The sequence below is a fragment of the Ostrea edulis genome, chromosome 2 (genome assembly GCF_947568905.1).
Source record: "Ostrea edulis chromosome 2, xbOstEdul1.1, whole genome shotgun sequence".
In the NCBI taxonomy this organism is placed as follows: domain Eukaryota; kingdom Metazoa; phylum Mollusca; class Bivalvia; order Ostreida; family Ostreidae; genus Ostrea; species Ostrea edulis.
In genome coordinates this window covers 50,404,569-50,429,794 of record NC_079165.1, presented here as the reverse complement: position 1 = coordinate 50,429,794, position 25,226 = coordinate 50,404,569, and the positions used below count along the sequence as shown (strand labels likewise).

Here is a 25,226-nt window from a genome sequence, read left to right as displayed (position 1 = left end):
ATTTTCCCACAACTCACAACTGGATGAAATTTCTAAGTTTATACAAAATTAAAGGCCAGTGGGTGGGTACTATGGGAATTAACATGGAATGCCATGTGTATTTAATTTCTATTAGGCAGTATTTTTATACGCCCTTTCAAAGAAGAGGGGTATATTGCTTTGCGCCTGTCGGTAGGTCGGTCGGTAGACCACATGTTGTCCGCTCAATATCCTGAGAACCATTCACTTGATCTAAATGATATTTCATATGTATGTTGGTTATGAGTAGAAGAGAACCCCTTTTGATTTTCTGAATATAGGAAGACACGTACTGTCCGCTCAATATTTTGAGAACCCTTTGGTTGACAGACATCAAACTTAGTACACTGGTACATGTGTACATCCAAAGTAGAAGATGTCCTCTATTGATTTTGAGGCCACATGATCAAAGGTCAATGGTCAAACTGGACATGGGAATATACTGTCTGCTCAGTATCTTGAGAACCCTTTGCTTGACAGACATCAAACTTAGTACACTGGTGCATCTTAAGGAGAAGATGACCCCTATTGATTTTGAGGTCACATCGTCAAGGTCAAGGGTCAAACTGGACATAGGAATATACTGTCCGCTCAATATCTTGAAAACCCTTTGCTTGACAGACATCAAACTTGGTACACTGGTACACTGTACATCTTAAGGAGTAGATGACCCCTATTGATTTTGAATTCACCTGGTCAAAGGTCAAGGGTTAAACTGCACATAATAATATATCATCTTCTATATTTTAAGAATCATTTGCTTGATTGACACCAAACTTTGTACACTGGTACAGCATAAGGAGTATATGACACCTATTGATTTTTAGGTCACCTGGTCAATCCACTCTGGACATAGGAAGATATTGTCTGCTCAATATTTTGAAATGGTTTGGCACTACTATCAATTAAATGATGCATGTGTATAACCCTTTTCAATTTTGCACCATGTGGGGCATACATGTTTTACAAACATTTCTTGTTATATTTTCATTTTCATTTCAAATATGATTACAGGTGACTCTTGGTGGCTCGAACTTCGATATCTCGAAGTTCTCGGTCTCTCGAAGTGAAATCATGGTCCCGATTTTTTTCTCTATATAACAAAGCAAATTTACTATCGATCTCTCGAACGTTTGATCTCTCGAAGTGAAGTTAAGTCCCGTAAAACACATTTCATTTGTTTTCACTCTCGATCTCTCGAAGTAGTGGTAGCGTATACCCACCGTTACCCAAGCATGTTATAATTTCCGCTTGGGCCTTACCCGGATTTTGTTGAGTGCCGGAGGGGTAATTAAGTGTTTACATAGTTGAAACATTGTCCGTGTTTCTTTGTGGAGGTGACACACTTGAGTATATAATTGGCTAATTGGTCAGTGTACACCTTGCACTTGGGTTTTGTGTTGTGATGGTTAAAATTATATATAATCCGACTATGAATAAAATCTATAATTTGTTTTGACGTGACAACGAGAGAATAAGTTTTATACATAATTTAGAGATCTACAGACTGTTGAATTTCTCGAGTTTGTTCTTTGTGTAAAGTTACTCTAAAACATCGTTTTACTCATTCGGTAGAATTTTTTCTTTCGGTAAAGCGACATAACACTGTACTATGTTTAGTTTGCGATAAGCTTCATTGGAACTTAGTTTTCTATGCCTATCTAAGCATAATTAAAGAACAAATATTAAATACATAAACTTTGAAATGTTTTTATTAATGCAAAATAAGGATTTTTATTTCGATATCAAACTACCTGACGAATATGAAGGAAAACATGTGAAAACGATATCATATGATCTTGTAGGTAAACATTTCCGGTTACTGTAAAATCTTAATCATACCGGCGGACCTTCAATTTCCGAATTTCGATCTCTCGAACTCTCGATTTCTCGAAGTTTTATCAAGGTCCCCTGAACTTCGAGTTATCGAGTCACCTGTATAAGGAATCACTGTCTGGTTTGATGGGTTATGGTGTTAAGCAATAAAGATAATTCATGCATAATGGAAGCAGATTCAATGAATTTCTTTACATTTCGGCCTTCTAATACCTTTGGTTTTTATTTAATTCTGTTGTGAGGATAATGTTTATTTCATGTTCAATGACCAGTGATGAATCCAGGGTTTGTTTTTAAACAAAAGAGGGGGGGGGGGGGTAGGCTGGGGGCTCCAGAGTTTTGAGGAGTCCTTTATGTTATTTTTGTGGTTTATTCTACTTTCTTTTATATACATAATGTAAATAAATAGGCCTAATATCGGACAGTGTATTCCTATGTCTAATATGACCCTTAGCCTTTGACCATGTGACCTCAAAATCTATAGGGCTCATCTTCTCCTGAAGATGCACCAGTGTACCAAGTTTGATGCCTGTCAAGCAAAGGGTACTCAAGATATTGATCGGACAGTGTATTCCTATGTCTAATTTGACCCTTAACCTTTGACCATGTGACCTCAAAATCAATAGGGGTTATCTTCTCTTGAAGATGCACCAGTGTACCAAGTTTGTTGCCTGTCAAGCAAAGGGTTCTCAAGATGTCTTCTTATGTCTAGAGTAGATTGACCCTTGACCTTTTGACATGAAAAACAATAGGGTTTCTCTTCTACTCATAACCAACCCAGATATGAAATATCACGATCAAGTGGATGGTTCTCAAGATATTGAGCGGACAACATGTGATCTACCGACCGACTGACATATCAACCGACCGACTGACCGACAAGTGCAAAGCAATATGCCCCTCTTTGAAGGGGGGGGGGGAGCATAACTAGTTCTAATTGTAATGGGGACCGTTACAGATGTTCCACAAACATTTCCCTCTTTACATATATGCAAAGGTGATGTCATTGAGCTTCTGCACAACCAATCATATTACAATCCATCACCGTGCATCACTGACACTGGATATTGCTACCAATCAAAGCGAGGATGTTTTACATAATATTAACACACCAAGATATGGATTCCTTCTTTTTAAACCACTTTTTATACATTTGCTGATGCTACCCACTTGTTGGAATGTTTCAACGATGTACAGACTTACTGTCAATGACTTAGAATTATACACAAAATGATGTGAATTTTGTTTTATATCTTAAAATCAGGCACCTGGTACCTGTAAAACGGAGGAGTCATCCTATGTTGGTGACTAATATAGAATTTTAGTGAATTTATTTCACTGCTTCTCTTTATGAATTGTCAGAATATGGTATAACGTGTACATTGAAATAATCTTAAATCCCTAAACGTCGAATTTATAAAAGAAATTAGCTGAATATTAATTTAGGTCCAGTGTACGGCGAATTGTTACTCGTTGTACGGCGTATTGTGGAAAAACAACTTTTTTTTACTGTACAGCAACTTGTTAATCCAACAATTGCAGAAATATACAAAGTCATAGGGTTGAAACAGCAAATGTTGTCCCTCGTAAGCACCTCGATTTAATGCGCTAAACTATATAAAAGTGGAATCAATCTATGCATTTGTTTTCCAATATCATCCCGTTCTTCTTTTGAAAAAAATACAGTTTAAACTAATGTACTAAGCTGTATTCCATTTGACTATATATTTTGTTTTGTTCCTTGTTCGAATGAATTTCACCTCTGCGAATTGTTGAATGAAATATCTGAACCATAATGACGTCATCAGTGGCGGATTTAGAGTCCCTCGTGGTGCAAAAATGAAAAGGGTTATACACCTGCATCATTTAATTGATAGTAGTATCACCACTTCAAAATATTGAGCAGAGAGTAATCTTCCTCTGTCAAGAGTGGATTGACCATGTGACCTAAAATCAATAGGGGTCATTTATTTCTTATGCTGTACCAGTGTACCAAGATTGGTGTCAATCAAGCAAATAATTCTTAAGATATAGGAGACAATATATTCCTATGTCCAGATTAACCCTTGACAATGTGACGTCAAAATCAAGAGGGGTCATCTTCTTCGGAAGATGTACCAGCGTACCAAGTTTGATGTCTGTCAAGCAAAGTGTTTTCATGATATTGAGCGGAGAGTAAGATATTGAGAAGATAGTATATATTCCTATTTCCAGTTTGACCCTTGACATTTGATCATGTGACCTCAAAATCAATAGTCCATGAGACATAGAATTTTGAACCAAGGTGTTTCAAGGTCATTTTAAAAAGGTTAAGGTCACTCAGAACATAAAAGTTCCTTATTTCAAGTTTTAGACAAAGGTCACTCAAGGTTATTTTGTAAAGGTCAGTCACTCAGTACATACACACGAAAACGTCTCATTTATAAATGTGTTTAAAAACAAACCATCATTTCAACAATTATTGATCATTGCGCAAATGATTCGTTAAATGAAGTAGTTCATTGGTTAATAGTTGCAGTTCAGGGAGCATCCATCAATTTTACTGATATTCTTGTTTTTCAACTGTAAATTCTTCAATTTATCCTGGAAGCCTCTGCTTTAAGATGCTTCAAGAGCTTGCCATACACATGTATCATGACAAGCAAAGATTTGATGTGCATGTATACAATCATCTCTCTCTAGCATTATTAGAAAATGATGAGGTTTGTCATAATTGTTGACAATTATCATGTACTAATTAATACTCATATTGATTCATGAATTGAATCTTTACTGCACAAATGAAAAAAAAAAAAAAGGTAACAGAAATATGCCCATTATAGTCATGAATGATGTCATTATAAAGATCAAAGCAAGTAAATTAAATTGATTAACATATATTTAGATTAAATCATATACATGTATTGAGACTTGAGAGTGTTGATTCAATTATCTGTTTTACCGGTAGGCTGTTTCTGTGAAGCCAGGGAACCAGAGGATGATGATACTAATCCCCAGACATAGCCTAATCTGCCTACCCTTGCTACACTGAAGTCAAGGAAGGATGAGTGAGCCTGTTGTTCATTTGGAAAAGTTTGCAGACTCTAAACCTCTTGGTCCTGACACAGGTGTTGGTATTCTTGGATATATTTTGTGATGTCTTCATTATGAAAGTAGAAGCAGCACTCAGCATTTCCAGCAGGATAGATGCAGAGCTCAGGGAATACAAAGATAAAACTTCTTAGATAGCTTTCAGGGAATCCTTAGCTATGGTGGAGATCCAGATAGGGGAAATAACCACTCCTCTTCCAGCTGGCTCAAAAGTATCTTGGGATCCCTGCAACAAATGTCGCCAGTGAAAGAGTCTTCTTCATGGTAGGGGGCATTGTCACTGCTCAGAGGATTTGCTTATCAAATGGACATGCTAGTATGCTTTTCGAAAAACTTGAGCATTCCCAGTGATTATGACATTTTAATGAGTGGCATTTGAGTGGTTTAAAAACCCCTTTTATTGGTCAAACTGCCATGGTATGCTTTTACGATTCGCATATTCTCTAATACTATATTTAATACAAATTCTATAATTTTAAAGAAGAATACTCAAATACTTAAAGAATTTTCAGGAAGAATGCTCAAATAGTTAAAGAATTTTGTGTCAACTGAATTTAATCTAGTCATTGACAATAATGTTGAGGCAGAGCAGATAGAGGCTGGAGATATACTGGCAATATCCTGGGTCGGATATGTTTGTTGTGGAGATTGGGAAATAAATAATCATGTAGTTCCTAAGAACTTCAATCTCGATCATAAAATTCACGAGGTCTGTCCCTTGGCTTGTTACAACTTCGTTACCGGTACGATTTCATCCATCTAAATTTCATTTAGCATAAATTTTAACACATCCGTTCCGGCGTCTAAACCAAGAAATTTGGTCACCCGTGGCAATATTTATGCGTCTGGGGCAGTCGGGCGCACGGTTATTTCACACTGCTTATTTCTAGACATCATCGGAAACCCATGGTCGGTCGCACCTCTTGTACCTTCCGTGGGACACAATGCTGATATTTTCGCATATTTCATTAAAATGCATGATCTTACCTGACCTAGCTATTGAGGATCAATGGGAATCGCCGTAAGTATTCCCGAAACTCTAAGTGTCAGCAGTAATGGCGGCGCCCATAAAAGTGTGTGTGTGTGTGTGTGTGTGTGTGTGTGTGTGTGTGTGTGTGTGTGTGTGTGTGTGTGTGTTTTGTTGTGCCACTATCAAAGATCGGGGTTACAGGGCTCTGTTGTCAAAAACCTTCGCTTGAACAGTACAGCTATGCTCTAGAGTGCCTAAACTTTCACCCAACAGACACATCATTTGCGTGCAGCCTTTGTACGAATGAATTAAATCAGGTATGCAAATTCAACGAGTCAATGGTCACCAAAGTGGACCAGATGAAGGCGGAAGTTGTTTGGTATAAGCATCCCACTGAGAGCTTTATAACTTATTAAATCTTTGCTTCGAAAGCCGTGTTTTTCTATGCTCCCGAACACTGGAAATGGGTTTTATCCATTGGTTGAATATCGCAATTAGGAATGGTAAAGCGAACAATCGCATAAAGAAGCTGAGACACACCTTCCAGCAAAGATATCAGCGTTGTGTCCTATGGTAGGTAAAAGAAGTGCGACCGACTGTTGGTTTCTGACGATGGTTTCTAGAATGACATAGTTAATTTATTTATGGTTCGTACGGGTCATGAAAAGTCATGGAATTTGACCTTGGTCATGGAAGTTCATGAAATTTGGTTTTAGGTCTTGAAAAGTCATGGAATTTTTAGAGATGTCATGGAAAGTCATGCGATTTCACGTTTTCCTGGTTTCAATTTTTGAAAAGCAACATAAACTAAGATAAGAATCCTTTAAAATAAATCGATATGGCCACCTAATCGGGAACTACGAAAACCGTGTTGGTTTTAATCTGTATCATAAAAGCGCTTGACACAAAGTAATTTCCGCTGCTGTAATCGTTTAGGTATGAATGAACAAGAGTGCTACAGGTAATGGCACATGTACCGGAGTCATGCCTGGGAAATGTGTTTATTTTTCTGAGTGGGAGCGTAAGTTTTAAGTGAGCCATTGCTGTAAAGAGTAGTAGACAGGGGTGGATATGGCAAACATGGGGGTGGGGGCACTGACTTTCACATCGACGTTCAACAAAACATGTAGGCCTAAAACTTCAGAGAGAAGTGGATCAACGAGACTCGAGTAGTTTCATAAAAAATGACATTGAAGAGGAAAGAACTTTAACTGTTCCACCTTTACAGTGCAGTTGATTCGGAAACAAGATCAACAATTAAATCACGTAGTAACCATGCGACCATTTTTATTGGGAGAGAATGAAACGTTAAAAGCTGAAATTTTGAAGTAAGAATGTATAATTCGTACAAATCAAATGAAAATGTTAAAAGACGTTTACGTTATCGCAATTCACCTTTGAATTAGAACACTTTACCCGATATACATGTAGTATTGCTTTGTGTGACGACACAACTGAATGAGACGATTGAACAGTTTGGATGACATGTTTGATGTAATACAACAAGAGTTTTCATTGGCCGATTACAGCCCGCCCACTTTCTCGAGCGGATTCAGGTGGACGGACTAGAAAATTACTAGCTGGAGAACTGTAGCTCTCTGAAAAAATATGAACAGAGATACAGATCCACCTCTTATAAAAACCTTCGATTTACGGCGCACAAAAAGCTGCGCATGGTTGAGACCTGATATCGGTGTATTCTTGTGTTGCTGTCTCATAAATTCAATATAAAAAAAATCTTAAGATATTTTACTACTACACTTGTGTCCAAACATACCTTCAAATATTCATTTAAGCCGCACACGACCCGAAAACTCGCAGCTTCAAATGATTTCGTTTGTTGACGTAGCCATGTTAGGTAGCCGGTCAATTCGAACTCTGTCGCTATTGGTATCTATTCATAAAATTGGTTGTAAGTTATGTATTCGCTCTTCATTTATTATCAACACGAATAATTAATAGAAATTAAAAAATATAGTTTTTGTAAAGGTAAAATAAGCTTTTGATTAGCGAAAATGCTACATAAGCCCATTATGTGGCAGAGATGGAGACCGGTCGGCGCGGCCGCCCAGACTAATGAAAGCCGCATTGCCGTGAGTTTAGCTATTTGAATAATTATCATTTAATGGAACTGGGATGATATATTATTTAAAATATTTAGCTAAAATATTTGTGGGGTATTAGTTCACATCTAGACGCTATTGTGATAGTATGGAAATGAACCGGGATTCGAATTGACTGGCTACCTAACATGGCTACGTCAACGAACGAAATCACCAAAAGCTGTGAGTTTTTTTGGGTCGTATGGTATGGAGAGCCAAAGAGTTCAATATTCTATCTTTGTAATTATCATATTATGTATTTGTTGTTACTAAATGCGCCATTGGTTCAATGTAAAATAGAAAAACTTGACATTTGTAGTACATAACGGTATATTTGTTATTTGAATGGCGTAAGATGTAAAGGAATGTAATGTCTGTGTAGATGTGTAATAAGTGAATGCATTATATATTCAATGTAAATTTGAAATTAGATCTTCGACACCCATATTTGAACATTTGCACATTGCAGTTGCGAGTTACAGTAAAAAAAATTGGTAATCCGTCCGATGATAGTTCGACATTCGAATTTGCTCATTCGTTTACTGCATTTCAACATTTGTTCGTTGTTTTACCATTATGACGACAGAGGGCGCTACATCGAATCTTTTGGGAAACAGACTATAGAATCATATTGGAGGACCAGTTTATGTGACATTCCCTTGGAGCTATTATTTTCCCGGCCTTTCGAAGTCCGAGGTAAATTATTTTATTTTGTGCAAGGAAGATATTTTGATAAGCAAATTCATACCATATTTTTACTATGAGTTTCATTCCTTCTGTTTATCATAAGTAGAGTTTCTTCTCCTCCGATGTACTGATTAATAGAAAAATTCGATTATCTAATCGAAATGGCCCCCGATTATAGATAATCTATTAAAATTTTTGATAATCGATTAATCAAAATATAACTTAAAGTAATTTATTTTCATGCTTTCTTGATTTATTTTCTGTGAATGTAACTAATTCATAAGTATTAATTTGATAAATGAATCCAATGATAAAAAATACATCAAAAATGCATTTCAGAAATCACCCCAAATTTTTTTTACCAATTCATTCTTCATTCAATAATAAACAAATTTAATACTTGAAATTAATCGATTATTAATCAATTATAGTGCGTCCGATTATACTGATAATCAATCATGAAAAAATATTCCGATGGTTCATCACTACGATTGTTTAAAAGGTTGGACACAATTCCCCAACAGGGCAATTGTTACACTAAAAATGGAATTGTTACTCTTTTTTAGTGTAATTAACTGTATCATGGGATTTTCAGTTGTTTCCCCTCTATTCTCGTGTTTGCTTTGCGTAAAAAATTAAGTGCAAGTGTACTTCTACATCCTCTAAATATTTAGAGTCTAGGAAGCGTATATTTACATATATGTACAAGGACTCTATATGTGGCCAACAAGGTTTATAAATAACCTCTAACAGCTAGACTATGAAATAAAAAGATGTTTCTTTCTCTGCTTTAAACAGACAAAAGGGGTGGTTTACAATAAAGAGGCTTGACAGAGGACAACTGGAACAATTTTTTTGACAAGAGAAAAGTATCTCAAATTAAACTATATCAAAATACCCCAGTAATGTTGATTAATGATACATTTTTAACAAAAATAGGAGTTTTGAAATTGGGGTGTCTGAAATTGAGTTAGCTATCTTGTGGAGAGAAAAAGAAGGGGGTGATCAGATACGAAACAAGTGCTTGTGGAAATAATGTAAAATTCAAATCTAGGTCATGGCTCAGGCTACTGGTCTAGTAAAAATTATGGAAAAATAGCCCGACTGGTCTATTACATAAAAACTTTAAATATGTTACATTAAAGGTTGGCTGTCATTTAATGAAAACAGCTGGTAAATGATAACTGATTCACTTTGTTTACAAATATAAAACCCATAGGCGTCGGAACCGGGGGGGGGGGGGGGGCTAGGGAGGGGCTTAGCGCCCCCCCCTCCCCACTTTTTTTTGCAAAGATAGACATAATCCCCCCCCCAAACGACGTAGAAACTTTTTTGTTGGTTTGCCCCCCCCCCCTCCCCTTTCCGACACCTATTAAACCAGAATAGTTTTTGCGTGTTTTAGAATTCTTACCCAATGTACATATTAACTATTTAATATTGTGAATTACGTATTTCAGTGACAGCAATGCAAAAATGGTGGGGAAGGGGCGCGAAAGCGAAAATCAATCCCAATCAAAGCAAATATGTACAAGAGTTCTTGGTCTCGCACAAATAAATGTAACGTCCCTGGTGGTATATGGTTACTAAATGGCATATACTGTTTGTTTAAAGTAAACTCATGGATCATGGAAAAAATCAGTCCAGTCATCTATATTGATGCTTACAACAATGTTCTACATCAAGTCTCTGATCAAACTATTTCAGCAGCACATTTTCAACGACTTTTAGCGCCAACCGGTTAATGTTGAGTGTGCTAGACACCCAAGTAGTCCCGAGTGTTAACTGGTCCTACTATATGATTCTATAGTCTGTTTCCCAAAAGATACGATGTAGCGCGCGCCCTCTGTCGTCATAATGGTAGAACAATTTACAAATGTTGAATTGCGCAAATACAACTTTTTCTCTTTCTTCCTTTGAAGTTTGTTTCCATCTGGCCGTCATGTTTTCGAATGCTGACTACTCCGTATAAGGGAATTTGGGCGGACTTATACATATGGACCAATGAGAGTTTCTGTTGCATTTCGCAATTGTATTACAAACAGATTCAATTGTGTCGTCACACAACGCAATACTATATCGGCCAAAGCGTTCTAATTCAAAGGTGAATTGCGATAACAGATTACAAATGTTTCCTCACAGTGTAATTGCTAAGTCGTTTTTGTGTGGTGAGAAAAAGACTTCATATTTGTGTCATAGTCATCATTCGTCTGTCTTTGAGGTCATGGAAAAGTTATGGAAAGGTCATGGAATTTGATGACTGAAATTCCATACGAACCATGTAATAAATATCATGTCACCTAATCTCCCATCCCTGTTGTTTTGATGTATGCTACAAGCTCTTCCGGCATTACGCATAACTAAAATATTTTTTTGCCCACAGCTGGAACGTGTATATGTGCGTGTACGTTACACATAACATATTTTGTGTAACTCAAAAGGTCTCTACTGTAAACAATGTACATGTACATATGACATTTTCTTTTGTTTGTGTGTGATTTTTCATGTATTAATCATCTCATGAGAAATATACATTCAGTACTTGCACAAAAATTTAACTGAATATATTCAGAACTGTAGAACATGCAGTTCCCAAATCTGTTTTATTTTATTATCTATTCATTGATAAAGGTGTGTGTGTGTGTCCCTACCTGATTGTAAAATATGTACAACCCATGGGAAAAATCCTAAACATTCTGAATTATGAAATATACCATCTTGCATTAACTGTGCAAGCACTCACCGTTCACTTTACGTTCACCGTGCGCCAAATTGCGTTCAGCATTTGCTCTGAGTGCATTTACTGTTCGCTCACTATGCGTTCACTGTTCACTCACCATGTGTTCACCGTTCAAGTGGGGAAAGTAGAACATTCCAGGGACTGTATATAGGAAGTCTTGTCACATGTTTGATCACGTTTTGTTTTTCAACAAGAAATATTTTTATCAAAATTGTTTATCGGAACTGCATATCTGGATAATACAAAGACCGACCTGTGTTTAACTTGTATAACCGTACCAAAATAAAAGCTCTGTGGCACAAACTTGCTACGCATTTGTGGCTAGTTTGTTGCAACTAGTTGTGGCACATTTGCCACAAAGATATTTTTGTATGCAATTTTTTTCTCTAGCTGGCACACAGTTTGCGGTAAAGTTGCGGCGCACACTTCTGGCTCACAGTTTGCGGCACACTTTCTGCATACTTCTGGCACATTTGCCGCAAGTATATTTTTCGTATGGAAATTTTTCGCTGGCACACAGTTTGCGGCCAAGTTACAGCACACTCTTGCTGCACACTTCTGGCACACAGATTGCTGCTGTTTGCGGCATGCACTTACTGCACACTTTTGTCACAGTATGATTTAAATTAGTAGATACACAATAACAATTCAATTAATATAATTTCAAAAATAATGACATAGCAAGTAATCTTTAACATATTCAAAGATACAAATTTAAAAAATGTAAAAATTCATATAATTGTTCGTCGAATGTACATTTTAATGTCACACTTGAGAATTTTTCACTCATATGGAGACGTCACCATTGCCAGTGAAGGGCTGCAAAATTAAGGCCTATGCTCAGCGTAATTACATGTACGGCCTTTGAGCAGGGAGGGTTCTATATCATGCCACACATGCTGACTGACACGGAGATTCAGTTTTTGCAGTCTCATTCGAAAGACTGCCCCATTTAGTCGCCTCATATGACAAGCAAGGGGTACTCAGGACGTATTCTAACCCAGATCCCAATGAGATTAAGATATTATTAATCAAAGGCCTCAAGGGTCTCAAAGTTGAAAGATGAAGCAGTGTCAGTTAATAAATACCTCACCTCCACCCCCACAAATTATCAATTTCAATTCAATTTCAAATTATTTATGGCATAGTGATACAAATCAGATATATGTTGATAATACACAAAGTACAAACAGTTCATGTATATATATATATATATATATATATATATATATATATATATATATATATATATATATTACATTGTACATGTGACATTAAACTGTATATGTATGCAATTTAGTATTGCATATAACATTAGTAATATAATTATAGTTTTATGGGCCAAATAAACCTTTAATATAGCGCAGCAGAATTTACTAACAAAAGACAATTACACAATTAATAATATTTATTTACAATTAATAATTGATAGAAAAATTGTAACAATAGCAAAATGCTAACTTACAGTTGGTGAACAATAAATCCAAACAGAATCTGCACACACAAAAAATATAAATTCTAAAATCATAGCTTTCTAAAACATAATTTCTATAACCAGAGCTTTTTTATCAAACGAATTTCAGTTATGTATATAAATAGGAACGAATTTTCTAGTACAATCTTGAAAGACAATGATGCAACCATTACATAATCTTTCTACTAAAAATAACACGAGTCTAGAACAATCTCGGTCACTGGTGTCAATGACAAGTAAACATAACTTTCTAGAACTATCTAGATCAATTTAGTGAAAACAGTATTATACACAACACCCCCCCCCCCCTTTAAAAAGTTTGAATGACAATGAAAACTCAAATATACAATGTACATCAATCAAAGCAACAGCAAAATAACAAAACATACTCACGACACTCTTGACAAAGCATTTGCTATAATATCAGTACCATACTCCTGCAATGATAAAATCTTGTAAGTCTTTGATTCTTGTTTGACATTTATGCAAAAAAGTGAGAGGGTTGTGATTGGTTGTACAGTAACATTCAAATAAACATCAAAATGTTTTAAAGCTAACAGCAAGACACTCTTTTTCAATGGTTGAATAATAATTAAGAGTCTGTTTTCATGACATCTAGAATTCACTTTTCTAAAGTCAATATACATAATCGGTAGGTACCATCAGGTTTCAGTACAAGAATGCTAGGTGAGCTTCAGTACTAAGAAAAAGGCCCACTTTTATTCGGCCAGTACTTTGTTTGGGAGACTTTATGATAGGCAGATTATAACGATATCTTTTTATTATCATTATCTCCCCGAGCACAGTTTCTAGAACATATTACCGGGTATTCATGCTCCATTTCATATTATTATTTCCTCTACTTTAGTGCTAATTTTTTTTAAGTGCTTCAACAGATCCAATTCAGGTGGGTTTTTTTGGCTGACAGGGGTCATGAGAAGTGGTGCGTTCACTGTAATCAAAATTGTCAAAATTACCGGTAATTCAAAATGGCTGCCAAAAAAAAAAACCGTCAAAAAATCAAGGCTGTCAGATTTCAACCAAATTTTATTTCTATGGAACTTTGAGTTCATTTCCAGCATCAAACTTTTTTTTTATCAGATGGAAGACCTTATAGTGATTGTATGGTGTAATAAGGTCTTCCGTTTCAGATGGAAGACCTTATAGTGATTGTATGGTTTATTAAGGTCTTCCGTTTCAGACGGTATACCTTATAGTGATTGTATGGTTTATTAAGGTCTTCTGTTTGCAACGGAAGACCTTTATAGTGATTCTACTGTTTATTGTTATTATAGCGATTCTACTGTTTAATTACAAATCCCCCCCTTTTTTTGTCGGTACAATTTCTCAGAGATGGTTAGATGGATTTTCTTGAAACTTTCAGGGATGATAGAGAACAGTAATATCGCAAGTCTGTTCTTTCAATTTTTCAAAATTTACTTCCATTTGTGATTTATGTTTGATTTCCGTTTTTTAAAGCGATTTTGTCTGCGTGAGATCTTAGAAACAGTTAAAGATTAAGACCCCAAAATCAACATCATCCTTTCTATGGAATATTTTTAGAGGTCATTATGAAAACAATGGCAAAAACATGGTTTTTACCTTGGAAAATTTTTGCCATGAATTTCATGACTTTCCTTTGATTTTTACATCGTTGCCATCATCAATTGCCATGCAAATTTGACGGAATCGATGGAATGGCATGAAAATTCAAGGGATATGGGAGTAAGACCTCTACCAAAATTACGAATTTCATGATACCTGGTGTTGTTCTGACTCCACTGTGGCGCCAAAACTGGTGTGTAATGTATATGTATAAAACATTTGATTGATTCATTCATTAAATATTGTGTAATGTCCCTCTCGAATATCTTTCACTCATAGGAAGACATCACATCACCACTGCCGGTGATAAGGGCTGCAAAATTTAAGCCTATGCTCAGCGCTTACGGCCTTTGAGCAGGGAGGGATCTTTATCGTGCCACCCCTGCTGTGACACGGGACCTCGGTGTTTTGAGGTCTCATCTGAAGGTCCGCCCTGTTATGGCACATTTGGTCTCCTCGGCACGTTCAGTCGCCGACGACCAATTGTGTCGCACGTTTGGTCGCCGGCGACCATGCGCCACTCCGTTGCCGGTCGACCGAATGTGCCATGAGGGTGGACAACGAATTATCGTCAATTTTAGGCCATATCCGAGCACGAATGGTCGCCACCCAAGCTCCAACTTTTCTTTCCTCCTCCCTCTTCTCCTTCAGCACCTATTCCCCTTCCTTCTCTTTCTCTCTTCTAATCCTCCTCCTCCTCCCTCTGCTCCTCCTCCAGCACCTATTCCCCTTCCTTCTCTTTCTCCCTTCTAATCCTCCTCCTCCCTCTCCTCCTCCTCCAGCACCTATTCCCCATTCTTCTCTTTCTCCCTTCTAATCCTCCTCCTCCTCCCTCTCCTCCTCCTCCAGCACCTATTCCCCATTCTTCTCTTTCTCCCTTCTAATCCTCCTCCTCTTCCTCCTCCAGCACCTATTCCCCTTCCTTCTCTTTCTCCCTTCTAATCCTCCTCCTCCTCCTCCTCCCTCTAGCACCTATTCCCCTTCCTTCTCTTTCTCCCTTCTAATCCTCCTCCTCCTCCTCCTCCTCCTCCTCCAGCACCTATTCCCCTCCCTTCTCTTTCTCCCTTCTAATCCTCCTCCTCCTCCCTCTCCTCCTCCTCCAGCACCTATCCCCCTTCCTTCTCTTTCTCCCATTCAATCCTCCTTCTTCTCCAAATTCTTTATTTTTCCTATGGTTTGATCAAACCTAACCAACAAGTCTTTCTAATTGATGGGTAAAATCTAAGGGAGATGTGGCGCTTTCTGGTAGCCTTCTATGAGCTATCAGATGCAATTGGACGTACCCTATAAAATTTACAGTACATTCTATTCCAATTCGAAACAGCTCTTCAAACCTCTGATATTTTTAAGCATGCAGAGAATAGGCCTAATCTTGCATTTCATAAAGATGGCGTAAAAGGATAGGCTTACAAGCGGACAGAGTGCACAAAAAATGATAGTATTCCTCTATAATCGGGACTCTTCAACATGTCAGAAAACCCCCATATAATCTCTCTCTCTCTCTCTCTCTCTCTCTCTCTCTCTCTCTCTCTCTCTCTCTCACATGCGAAATTCAATAACAGAGAAAAAGATAACTGTGTTTGTGGTGAATACATGTACTTAAAAAAAATAGTGGCTCCATTTTGAAAGAGCCAATTTCATATATGAAAAGTGCTTTATTCAGACATAAATTTGCAAATTGCATAATCCACCCGTTCAATCTGATGTGTACTTTGTAAAATTTTCGATTTTGTAGGTTTTTTCGTACATCTTACTTTCATGCTTACAGTAGTTGGCCTAAATTTCTTTTTTAAACTTGTTCATCATAGTACTGATGGTTCTTTTTTCTTCGATTATTAAGTCAATGTATTAAGTGTTAAATTGCTGTTCATGAATATTATGTTTAAAATCAAAATTGTGCACGCAGTGTTGTTTATGCCGAATCTAAATATTTTGTTTTCTTATGCTCATACTTATCAAGTTGTATGGCACGCCATATTTATATCCATTCCTTTAAAAAGATATCTTATTTAATTTATGAAATATCTTCTACTTTAGATAAGATATTTTATAAAATATATAAGATACATCTTTTAAACTATATACGATATACGATATCTCATAAACTTTATAAGATATCTTACAAAGTTTATGAGATGTCTTGTAAAAGATAGAAGGTATCTCTATAAATGTATTTCTATTAGATATCTTATAAAACATATAAGATATCTTATATGTTTTATAAGAAATCTCATAAACTTTATAGGATATCTAATATATCTTATAGACATCTCATAAATGATTTTTTATAAGATATGTCATAAATTTTATGAGATACCTTATAATACACACAAGATATCTAATAAGCTTTTTAATCCTGTGGGGATCCGGGTTAGAATAAGCCGGCCGTCCTCAGTACCCCCTTGCTTGTCGTAGAGGGCGACTAAATGGGGCGGTTCTTTGGATGAGACCGCAAAAACCGAGGCCCCATGTCACAGTACAGTACAGCCATCGTGGTTCCCTTATTTACCGCGTCACCGCGACGGAAAGTTAATCCTTTCCGCATTACACCGTCGCGGTTTTTCATAACGGGGCTTCGCGGGACCACGTTTATACCGCGGCGGAGTAAACTACCTGTATTTGCACAGTTGATAACAGGTTTGAATACTGTATCTTGTATCCAATGACAGACTTTACTTCCAATGGATAGAATCAATTGAAAAGTACAATTTAAATCTTATGCATGTATGTTTGTGAATTAAAATTTTCGCAGTATTTCAGAACGAATATATACGTGCATTATCCGTATAATCGACAATGTAAAACATAATTTACTTCAGAGATTTTGGTTTCGTATTGACAGTGATGATCACGGGAAAGTTAATTGGTATTTATAACCATCGTTTTAATAGAAATTAATTTGAAACTAGAGTTTAGAAAATATTAGATAACTTGTCGAAGAGATCTATACCTTGACAGTTCTGTCTCAAACTTTTCCAACGCGAAATCGTATAGAATGTTTTGCATTATAGCATACCCCCAGGAATTTATTATGTGTACATCACAAGTAATAAATGATCATGAATTAAAGAATGTTTGGGCGAAGTAGATAGTTCGACAACAAATGTACTAGAGTTTGCCGTTCTCGCAATCCTCAACAATGTGAACCCTGCCGTTGCTGTCATCCATATCAATCTTAATCACCCGTGCCTTCCTCCAATATATCCATAAGAAGTTGCTGTCAGCACTGCAGCAGAAAGAACCTTCGTTGGTGCACTTAACTGACGGTGCATTTCTTCGGTTTTATTTTGAAAGACGTTAAGAATGACGTCACAGTGACGTGACGTCACAAATGTTACGGAACCCAGCCCCATCGGACTTTAGCGTGACCATTGCACTTTGGCGTCCGTAACGTTATCAAACCATCGCACTTTGGCACAGACCATTGCAATTTGGCGTGACCATCGCACTTTGGAGCGACCTTCGCACTTTAGAGTCTTACACATATAATTATATATAGTAAAATTGCAGAAAATGTCCATGGTATAGGTAATAAGTAGAAAAAATATATCCAACGATGACTTAAGGTGGATCGATCCTCATGTGACTTATCAATATTAATGGTTGAAAGTGGAAAAACTGTATTAATTTCCACTCAATATAGTTTAATTTAATCAATAACCAAAGAAAATGTGTATGTTGCCACCTTTTTAAAGATATCAGACATACAAAAATAGAAGTATATATCAACATAAAATATCACACATTTTCGTTAAACAGAATAATGAAAATTGATTAAAACTTGTTGAAATTACTTATTTTAAATGTCAACAATTCAAGAAAACTGCTAATTCATAGATATATCAAAATTAATTGTGGATATTAGGGAAATCATTGTGTCATAGACATGCAGTAGAGGAAATTCCAAGATACGAGTTATTGCCCTTGACAATATTTTTTAAATTATAAATAATTGATTATCTATGGAAAATAAAAACTTTTTCAGTATCAAAAGTTTACCCAATTTTTTATTTTATTCAGTGAACAAAATTCCTCCGAGAGATATATTTCTATCTTGCGCAAAATTTAATTAAATAAAGGTTTTGCAAAAACCCTATGACATCACATGAGGATCGATCGACCTTAAGTACACATGATCCATATTTAATTAATTACACTTAGCGCTTTCGCCGTGTAAATTTGTAAAAATTGTTACACTCTGAAGAGCTGAACTACACGGCGAAAGCGCTAATTGTAATTAATTGAATTCAGTTTAACGTTATCATATTTGGATCATGTGTACTTAGTCATCGTTGGATATATTTATATATACATAATGGATATATATATATATATATATATATATATATATATATATATATATATATATATAATAAAAAGCACTGAAAAGGCCACACACACACACACACACACATATATATATATAAAAGCACAAAAACCCAACAACACCCTACTTTCTTAAAGTGTCGGATCTGAGAAGATGCAAAGCCAGTAGAGAAATTTATAAAAAGCACTGAAAAGGCCACGACACTGTTGGTTATTTAAAACTCAAATTTTCGACGCAACCCGCGTCTTTATCAAGAGACATATATTACATAAACAAATAACGCGCAAAAACGACAAGTATTATTCCCATAATCACATTGTTTTGTAAGTTTTCCCTCTAAATTTATCTGATTTCTGTAATTTTCAAGAATAATTCTATTTTCATCCCGACCCGACCATGGTACAAACTCTCTAAACCATAGTCAGTAAACACGCTTTACAACGAAACCACCACCATTTTTATCACTCAGTACAACAGTGTATCACTCTTGTCACCAATGTAGTTTATCGATACTTGTCGTTTTTGCGCATTATTTGTTTATGTAATATATGTCTCTTGATAAAGACGCGGGTTGCGTCGAAAATATGAGTTTTAAATAACCAACAGTGTCGTGGCCTTTTCAGTGCTTTTTATAAATTTCTCTACTGGCCTTGTATCTTCTCAGATCCGACACTTTAAGAAAGTAGGGTGTTGTTGGGTTTTTGTGCTTTTATATATATATATATATATATATGTGTGTGTGTGTGTGTGTGTGTGTGTGTGTGTGTGTGTGTGTGTGTGTGTGTGTGATCTCAGCTAGGAGCAAGCATTTTGTTTCAAGGATGGGTCCAAACTTATTATAGTTACAATCAGTATAATATTGTGTTTATTATATCCCCCCCTTTTAGCTCACCTGAGCTGAAAGCTCAAGTGAGCTTTTCTGATCACCCGTATTCCGGCGTCCGTCCGTCCGTCTGTCCGTCTGTAAACTTTTCACATTTTCAACTTCTTCTCAACAACCACTGGGCCAATTTCAACCAAAGTTAGCACAAAACATCCTTAGGTAAAGGGAATTCTAAATTGTTAAAATAAAGGGCCAGGCCACCTTCCAAGGGGAGATAATCAAGAAAAGGTAAAAATAGGGTAGGATCATTAAAAAATCTTCTTCTCAAGAACCACTGAGCCAGAAAAGCTGAGATTTATATGAAAGCTTCCTTATATAATGCAGATTCTAATTTGTTAAAATCATGGCTCCCGGGGGTCGGATGGGGCCACAATAGGGGATCAAAGTTTTACATACAAATATATAGGGAAAATCTTTAAAAATCTTCTTCTCAAGAACCACTGAGCCAGAAAAGCTGAGATTTATATGAAAGCTTCCTGATATAGTACAGATTCTAAATTGTTAAAATCATGGCCCCCGGGGGTCGGATGGGGCCACAATAGGGGGGTCAAAGTTTTACATACAAATATATAGGAAAAATCTTTAAAAATCTTCTTCCCAAGAACCACTGAGCCAGAAAGGCTGAAATTTATATGAAAGCTTCCTGATATAGTACAGATTCTAAATTGTTAAAATCATGGCCCCAAGGGGTCGGATGGGGCCACAATAGGGGGTCAAAGTTTGTTTGTTTTTTTTTAAATTTTTTTTTTCGTTTTTTTTTTTTTTATATATATATATATATATATAGTGCAGATTCAAGTTTGTTAAAATCATGGACCCCGGGGATTGGATGGGGCCTCAAGGGGGGCATCAAAGTTTTACATACAAATTTATAGGAAAAATCTTTTAAAATCTTCTTCTCAAGAACCACTGAGCCAGAAAAGCTGAGGTTTATATGAAAGCTTCCCGATATAGTGCAGATTATAAATTGTTAAGATCATGGCCCCCGGGGGTCGGATGGGGCCACAATAGGGGGTCAAAGTTTTACATACAAATATATAGGAAAAATCTTTAAAAATCTTCTTCCCAGAACCACTAAGCCAGAAAAGCTGAGATTTATATGAAAGCTTTCTGATATAGTGCAGATTCAGGTTTGTTAAAATCATGCCCCCCTGGGGTAGGATGGGGCCACAATAGGGGATCAAAGTTTTACATACAAATATATAGGGAAAATCTTTAAAAATCTTCTTCTCAAGAACCATTGGGCCAAAGAAGTTCACATTTACATGAAAGCTTTCTGACATAGTGTAGATTCAAGTTTGCAAAAACCATGGCCTCCAGGGGAAGGTTTGGGGCCATAATAAGGACTACGGTTTTACATGCAAATAGATATGGAAAATCTTCTGATATGGACCAAGGTGACTCAGGTGAGCGATGTGGCCCATGGGCCTCTTGTTTTCTTAAAGATCCATAATAATAAGAAAATCCATCATACCATGTGTCTTTATCATTTGAAAGACTTGTTTAAGTTTGCTGGCACGTTGTAAAAACTAAATGCATGCATTTAGGAAAAACGGAAAAGGATGTATCAAAATTGTGAATTACGCAACCCCTGCATGGTTTTGACTCTAACGGGTCCAAATCATTCATATCGTGTCAATGTTACATATATTATGTAAAGTCTTTCATCAGTATAGGCACTTTTGGGGGCATTGAAATAATAAGAAAAGTACGTGTCATCTTGTTTTATACTGTTGATGAATATTAGAAATTAGCTTAGATATGCAGTACAGGAAGTGTTTTCTAGATTTCGTAGCGCTTGGGGCAAGTTATCAATGTTTTTACTAATACTCAGGTGACCAATAGATGTTAGGCTTGTGGGCCTCTTGTTGTTATGCCCCTGTGACTACAGACTAGAGGGGGGCGTATTGGTTTTTTTCCTATATCATGTAGCTGTCTGTCTGAAACTTAAACCTTGCTCGTAACTTTTAAATGGTGAGTGATTGGGTTCTCATATTTCATGTGTATTCCTTGTGACAAGACCTTTCTTTTGGTACTCAAGTTTATGACCTTGTGACCTAGATCTTTAAGTTTGACCTACTTTTAAGAAATATAACCTCTATGTTATATCTCCTGAACCCAATTTTTAAGTTAATGTTCCCCAAAATTTATCTGTATCATGACAACTGGTAAGCCACCTGTCAATCAAACTTTTAACAATAGATCTTAAGCAGATTAACATCTACAGAGACTGTGGTCTGCAGCTGCTTTAATTGTGTAATTCTTCATCATGCATTTAATACATTTATCAAATGATTTAAAATCGCTTTAAAGTTTGAAATCTGAAATTTTATGATTTTATGCTGCTTTATTAATTCTTTATTACCCAGGTAAAATACAGATAAATTTTACTTGTATTCCCCTTAGATGGCCCCTTAATCCTTTACATAATTGGAGGTTGTTTTGGTGAGTCACAGACATGCACACCCAGCTGTTGTTTTGACAACAATAACAGCCATTAAATCACAGGCATTCTTTAGATCTTGAAGAAGCCCAGTATACCAAAGTTTTGATAGCATTGACCAGTCCACAAATGTTATTTTCTTGCATTTTAAATTTTGAAAAAAAAGTCCCCTGAACAATAAATATATATTATTACTACAGTAACTTGATCCGAAGAGTCGGATACGTCGAGTTGACAGGCGCGGATCATCAGATCACACGAGACGCGAAGCGTCGAGTTTGATCTGATGATACGCGCCTGTCAACGAGACGTGATCCAACTCTTCGGATCAAGTTAATGTAGTAATGATAAATTTATTATATACCCCCTTTTGCATTTTAAATCCACATTTATAAGATAATAAATGTAATTCAAATTATCAAAAACACAGACATACCATGAAATTATGTTTTGTGTACCCAGTTTTGTTTTGTGACGCGGTCAACATTTTCCACAAATAACGTTGCGTTTATGCATTGTGACGTCATTGTGACGGCATCAGTTTCAGAGGATACTGATACGGAATCAGAAAACCACAGTGTGGTGATCCGGAAAACCGGATCACACGCTGTGAAATCCACAGTATCAACGAACGATACATTGATGGGTATATAATGGATCACCACACTGTGGTTTTCTGATTCCGTATCAGTATCCTCTGAAACTGATGCCGTCACAATACATAAACGCAACTTTATTTGTGGAAAATGTTGACCGCGTCACAAAACAAAACTGCGTACACAAAACATAATTTCATGGATTTTTGATAATTTGGATTACATTTATTATCTTATAAATGTGGATTTAAAATGCAGAAGGGGGTATATAATAAATTTATCATTACTACAGTAACTTGATCCGAAAAGTTGGATCACGTCTCGTTGACAGGCGCGGATCATCAGGGCTGCGTTCAAGATCGTAGCGGCTAGCCTAGGGGCTACATGCTATTATCTAGCGATCTTGAACGGTTCGCTCAATGTAGCGGCTAGGTAAAATGGCGGAAAATAAACACTTTCTTGTATATCGAGCAAGTTGAATAATATGATTTGTTAATATCAGATCTATGTTGTTTTTTTCCGAAACTGAACATCCGGAAATGGCGAGATTAACCGTAAAAATATGAAAATAAGCCTTCAAAATATATATCCGGCTTTGAGAGACGTGTAGTGCGACAACCTAACGTCGAAATATGACAATATTCACTGGAGTTTGAGATTAAGATTGTGTTTAATGTATTTTTGCACAATATTTCTGAATTGTCAGTATACATTAGGTCTATATATCCGATTTTTACAGTCCAGCGGATAGAGAAGTTCTATATATCGTCTGCTTTCTTTGATGAAAAATTAAAAAGTTCTTGTAGATAATTTTTTGTTTTTGTTTTAATGTCGTTCTTGACAGATCTAACGTTATATGCACTTCACTTCAAATATTCAACATTTCTCGAAAGAGAATACCTTAACGTCAAGTATTAGGCCTACATATCAATCATTTCCAAACTTGACACAATCAATAATCCCCCCCCCCCCCCAATACAATCATTTATCAGTGCAAGAGATGTACGTAACTTGCACTAACAATAATCAAACAACCCTAAATACATAAAAGCAGGCATGTACTATTTCTCCAAGTATTTTCTAATACATGATAAAACAAATATATACTTTTAGATCTCTAGAGACACCATCAGTTTTCTGGTCAAGCATTACTAACAGATTCTTTTACAGTTGCCCACTGAAAGTGCCCCCCCCCCCCCCCCCCCCCCCCCCCCCAAAGTTACTTCTAAAATTCTTTTTCTGTTGCTAATAATTATCACAAAATATGAACTTTTCTTATACATAGAAATAGGTCAAATAACGTTAAAATGTCTTGTTTTGTTTATAAACAGTAGTTGCAGGGGTCTTTGCCCTGGACCCAGTGTCTTCAATGGCCCTAGTTTTTTCACTATCCCCTTTTGGATCCGCCACTGCTCTTTAATTCGAACATCCTAGCTGCAATTCTACTTGTGCACAAATCAAGTTTCTTTTTCTTTTTTATTAGGAGAGGGGGATGTTACAACCTACGTGTAAATGTATACTAGGGGTCCACAAATTGGTATTCAATTCAGAATCTGCATTTAAAAAACCCCACAAGAACACAAATAGTGTACATTCTAAAAATAAAAAAAAAATAAAAATGGGGGGGGGGGGGGGGGGGGTGGGGTCCAGTCATGTGCTTGCATTTTTCTCATTCATATCTTTTTCTATTGCAAAATTTATTTCTCAGACAACTTTGCATGGTAGTTATTTACATGCAAGAAAAACAAGAGACACGTGGGTCGCATCGTTTACACAAGTCACCGTGCCGTTATTCAGCTGTTGTGATGAAAACTTTTGACCTTTAAGGATCACAATTAACATACACACAACACAGATACTAATTAGTATGCCTCAACACCAATATCACTAACATGATCTTGCTGTTCTGGATAGGACCAAAGTCACAAGGTCATAGATTATGATATGAATTGAAAGACCTTGCCATAAGAAATATCTACAAAATATGAAGGCTTAAATAGTTCAGGAGATATATGAATAGGTCAGATCTTAATTAAAAGTAGGTCAAATTTCAAGGTCATACACCAAGGTATAAAAAGGTTTTGCCATACAATCTATACAAAATATGAAAGCCCTCACCAAAATAGTTCCGTACACACGTGTGTATATATATATATGACACTTTTAGGTATCGGGTGTTGTTGGAACTAAGTGCTTTTATATATATATATATATATATATATATATATATATATATAGATTGTTAAATGACCCCACCCTAATTTGTCTTCTCATTACTATCTCTGAGACTGCTTTGAAGGGGGCACGACCTTTTATTTGAACAAACTTAAATACCCTTCACCCAAGGATGATTTGTACCAAGTTTGATTGAAATTGGCCCAGTGGTTTTGGAGAAGCTGATGGACAGATGGCAGGCAAAAGATGATTAGAATTTTAAAAGATCGGATAAGCTCCAAAC

General features: G+C 36.3%; 1 protein-coding gene and 1 long non-coding RNA gene across 3 annotated transcripts in view; one reads left to right on the top strand and one right to left on the bottom strand.

The window, feature by feature from the left end:
- The window catches only part of LOC125682149 (uncharacterized), a 43,085-nt gene extending 31,528 nt beyond the window's left edge, over positions 1 to 11,557 (bottom strand). Inside the window, exon 1 of the long non-coding RNA XR_007372462.2 lies at positions 11,444 to 11,557. This is a non-coding gene — a long non-coding RNA (uncharacterized LOC125682149). The remainder of the gene's footprint in view (positions 1 to 11,443) is intronic.
- The window catches only part of LOC125682089 (MPN domain-containing protein-like), a 141,120-nt gene that overhangs the window by 90,067 nt on the left and 25,827 nt on the right, over positions 1 to 25,226 (top strand). The gene's annotated exons all lie outside the window — the stretch shown is intronic.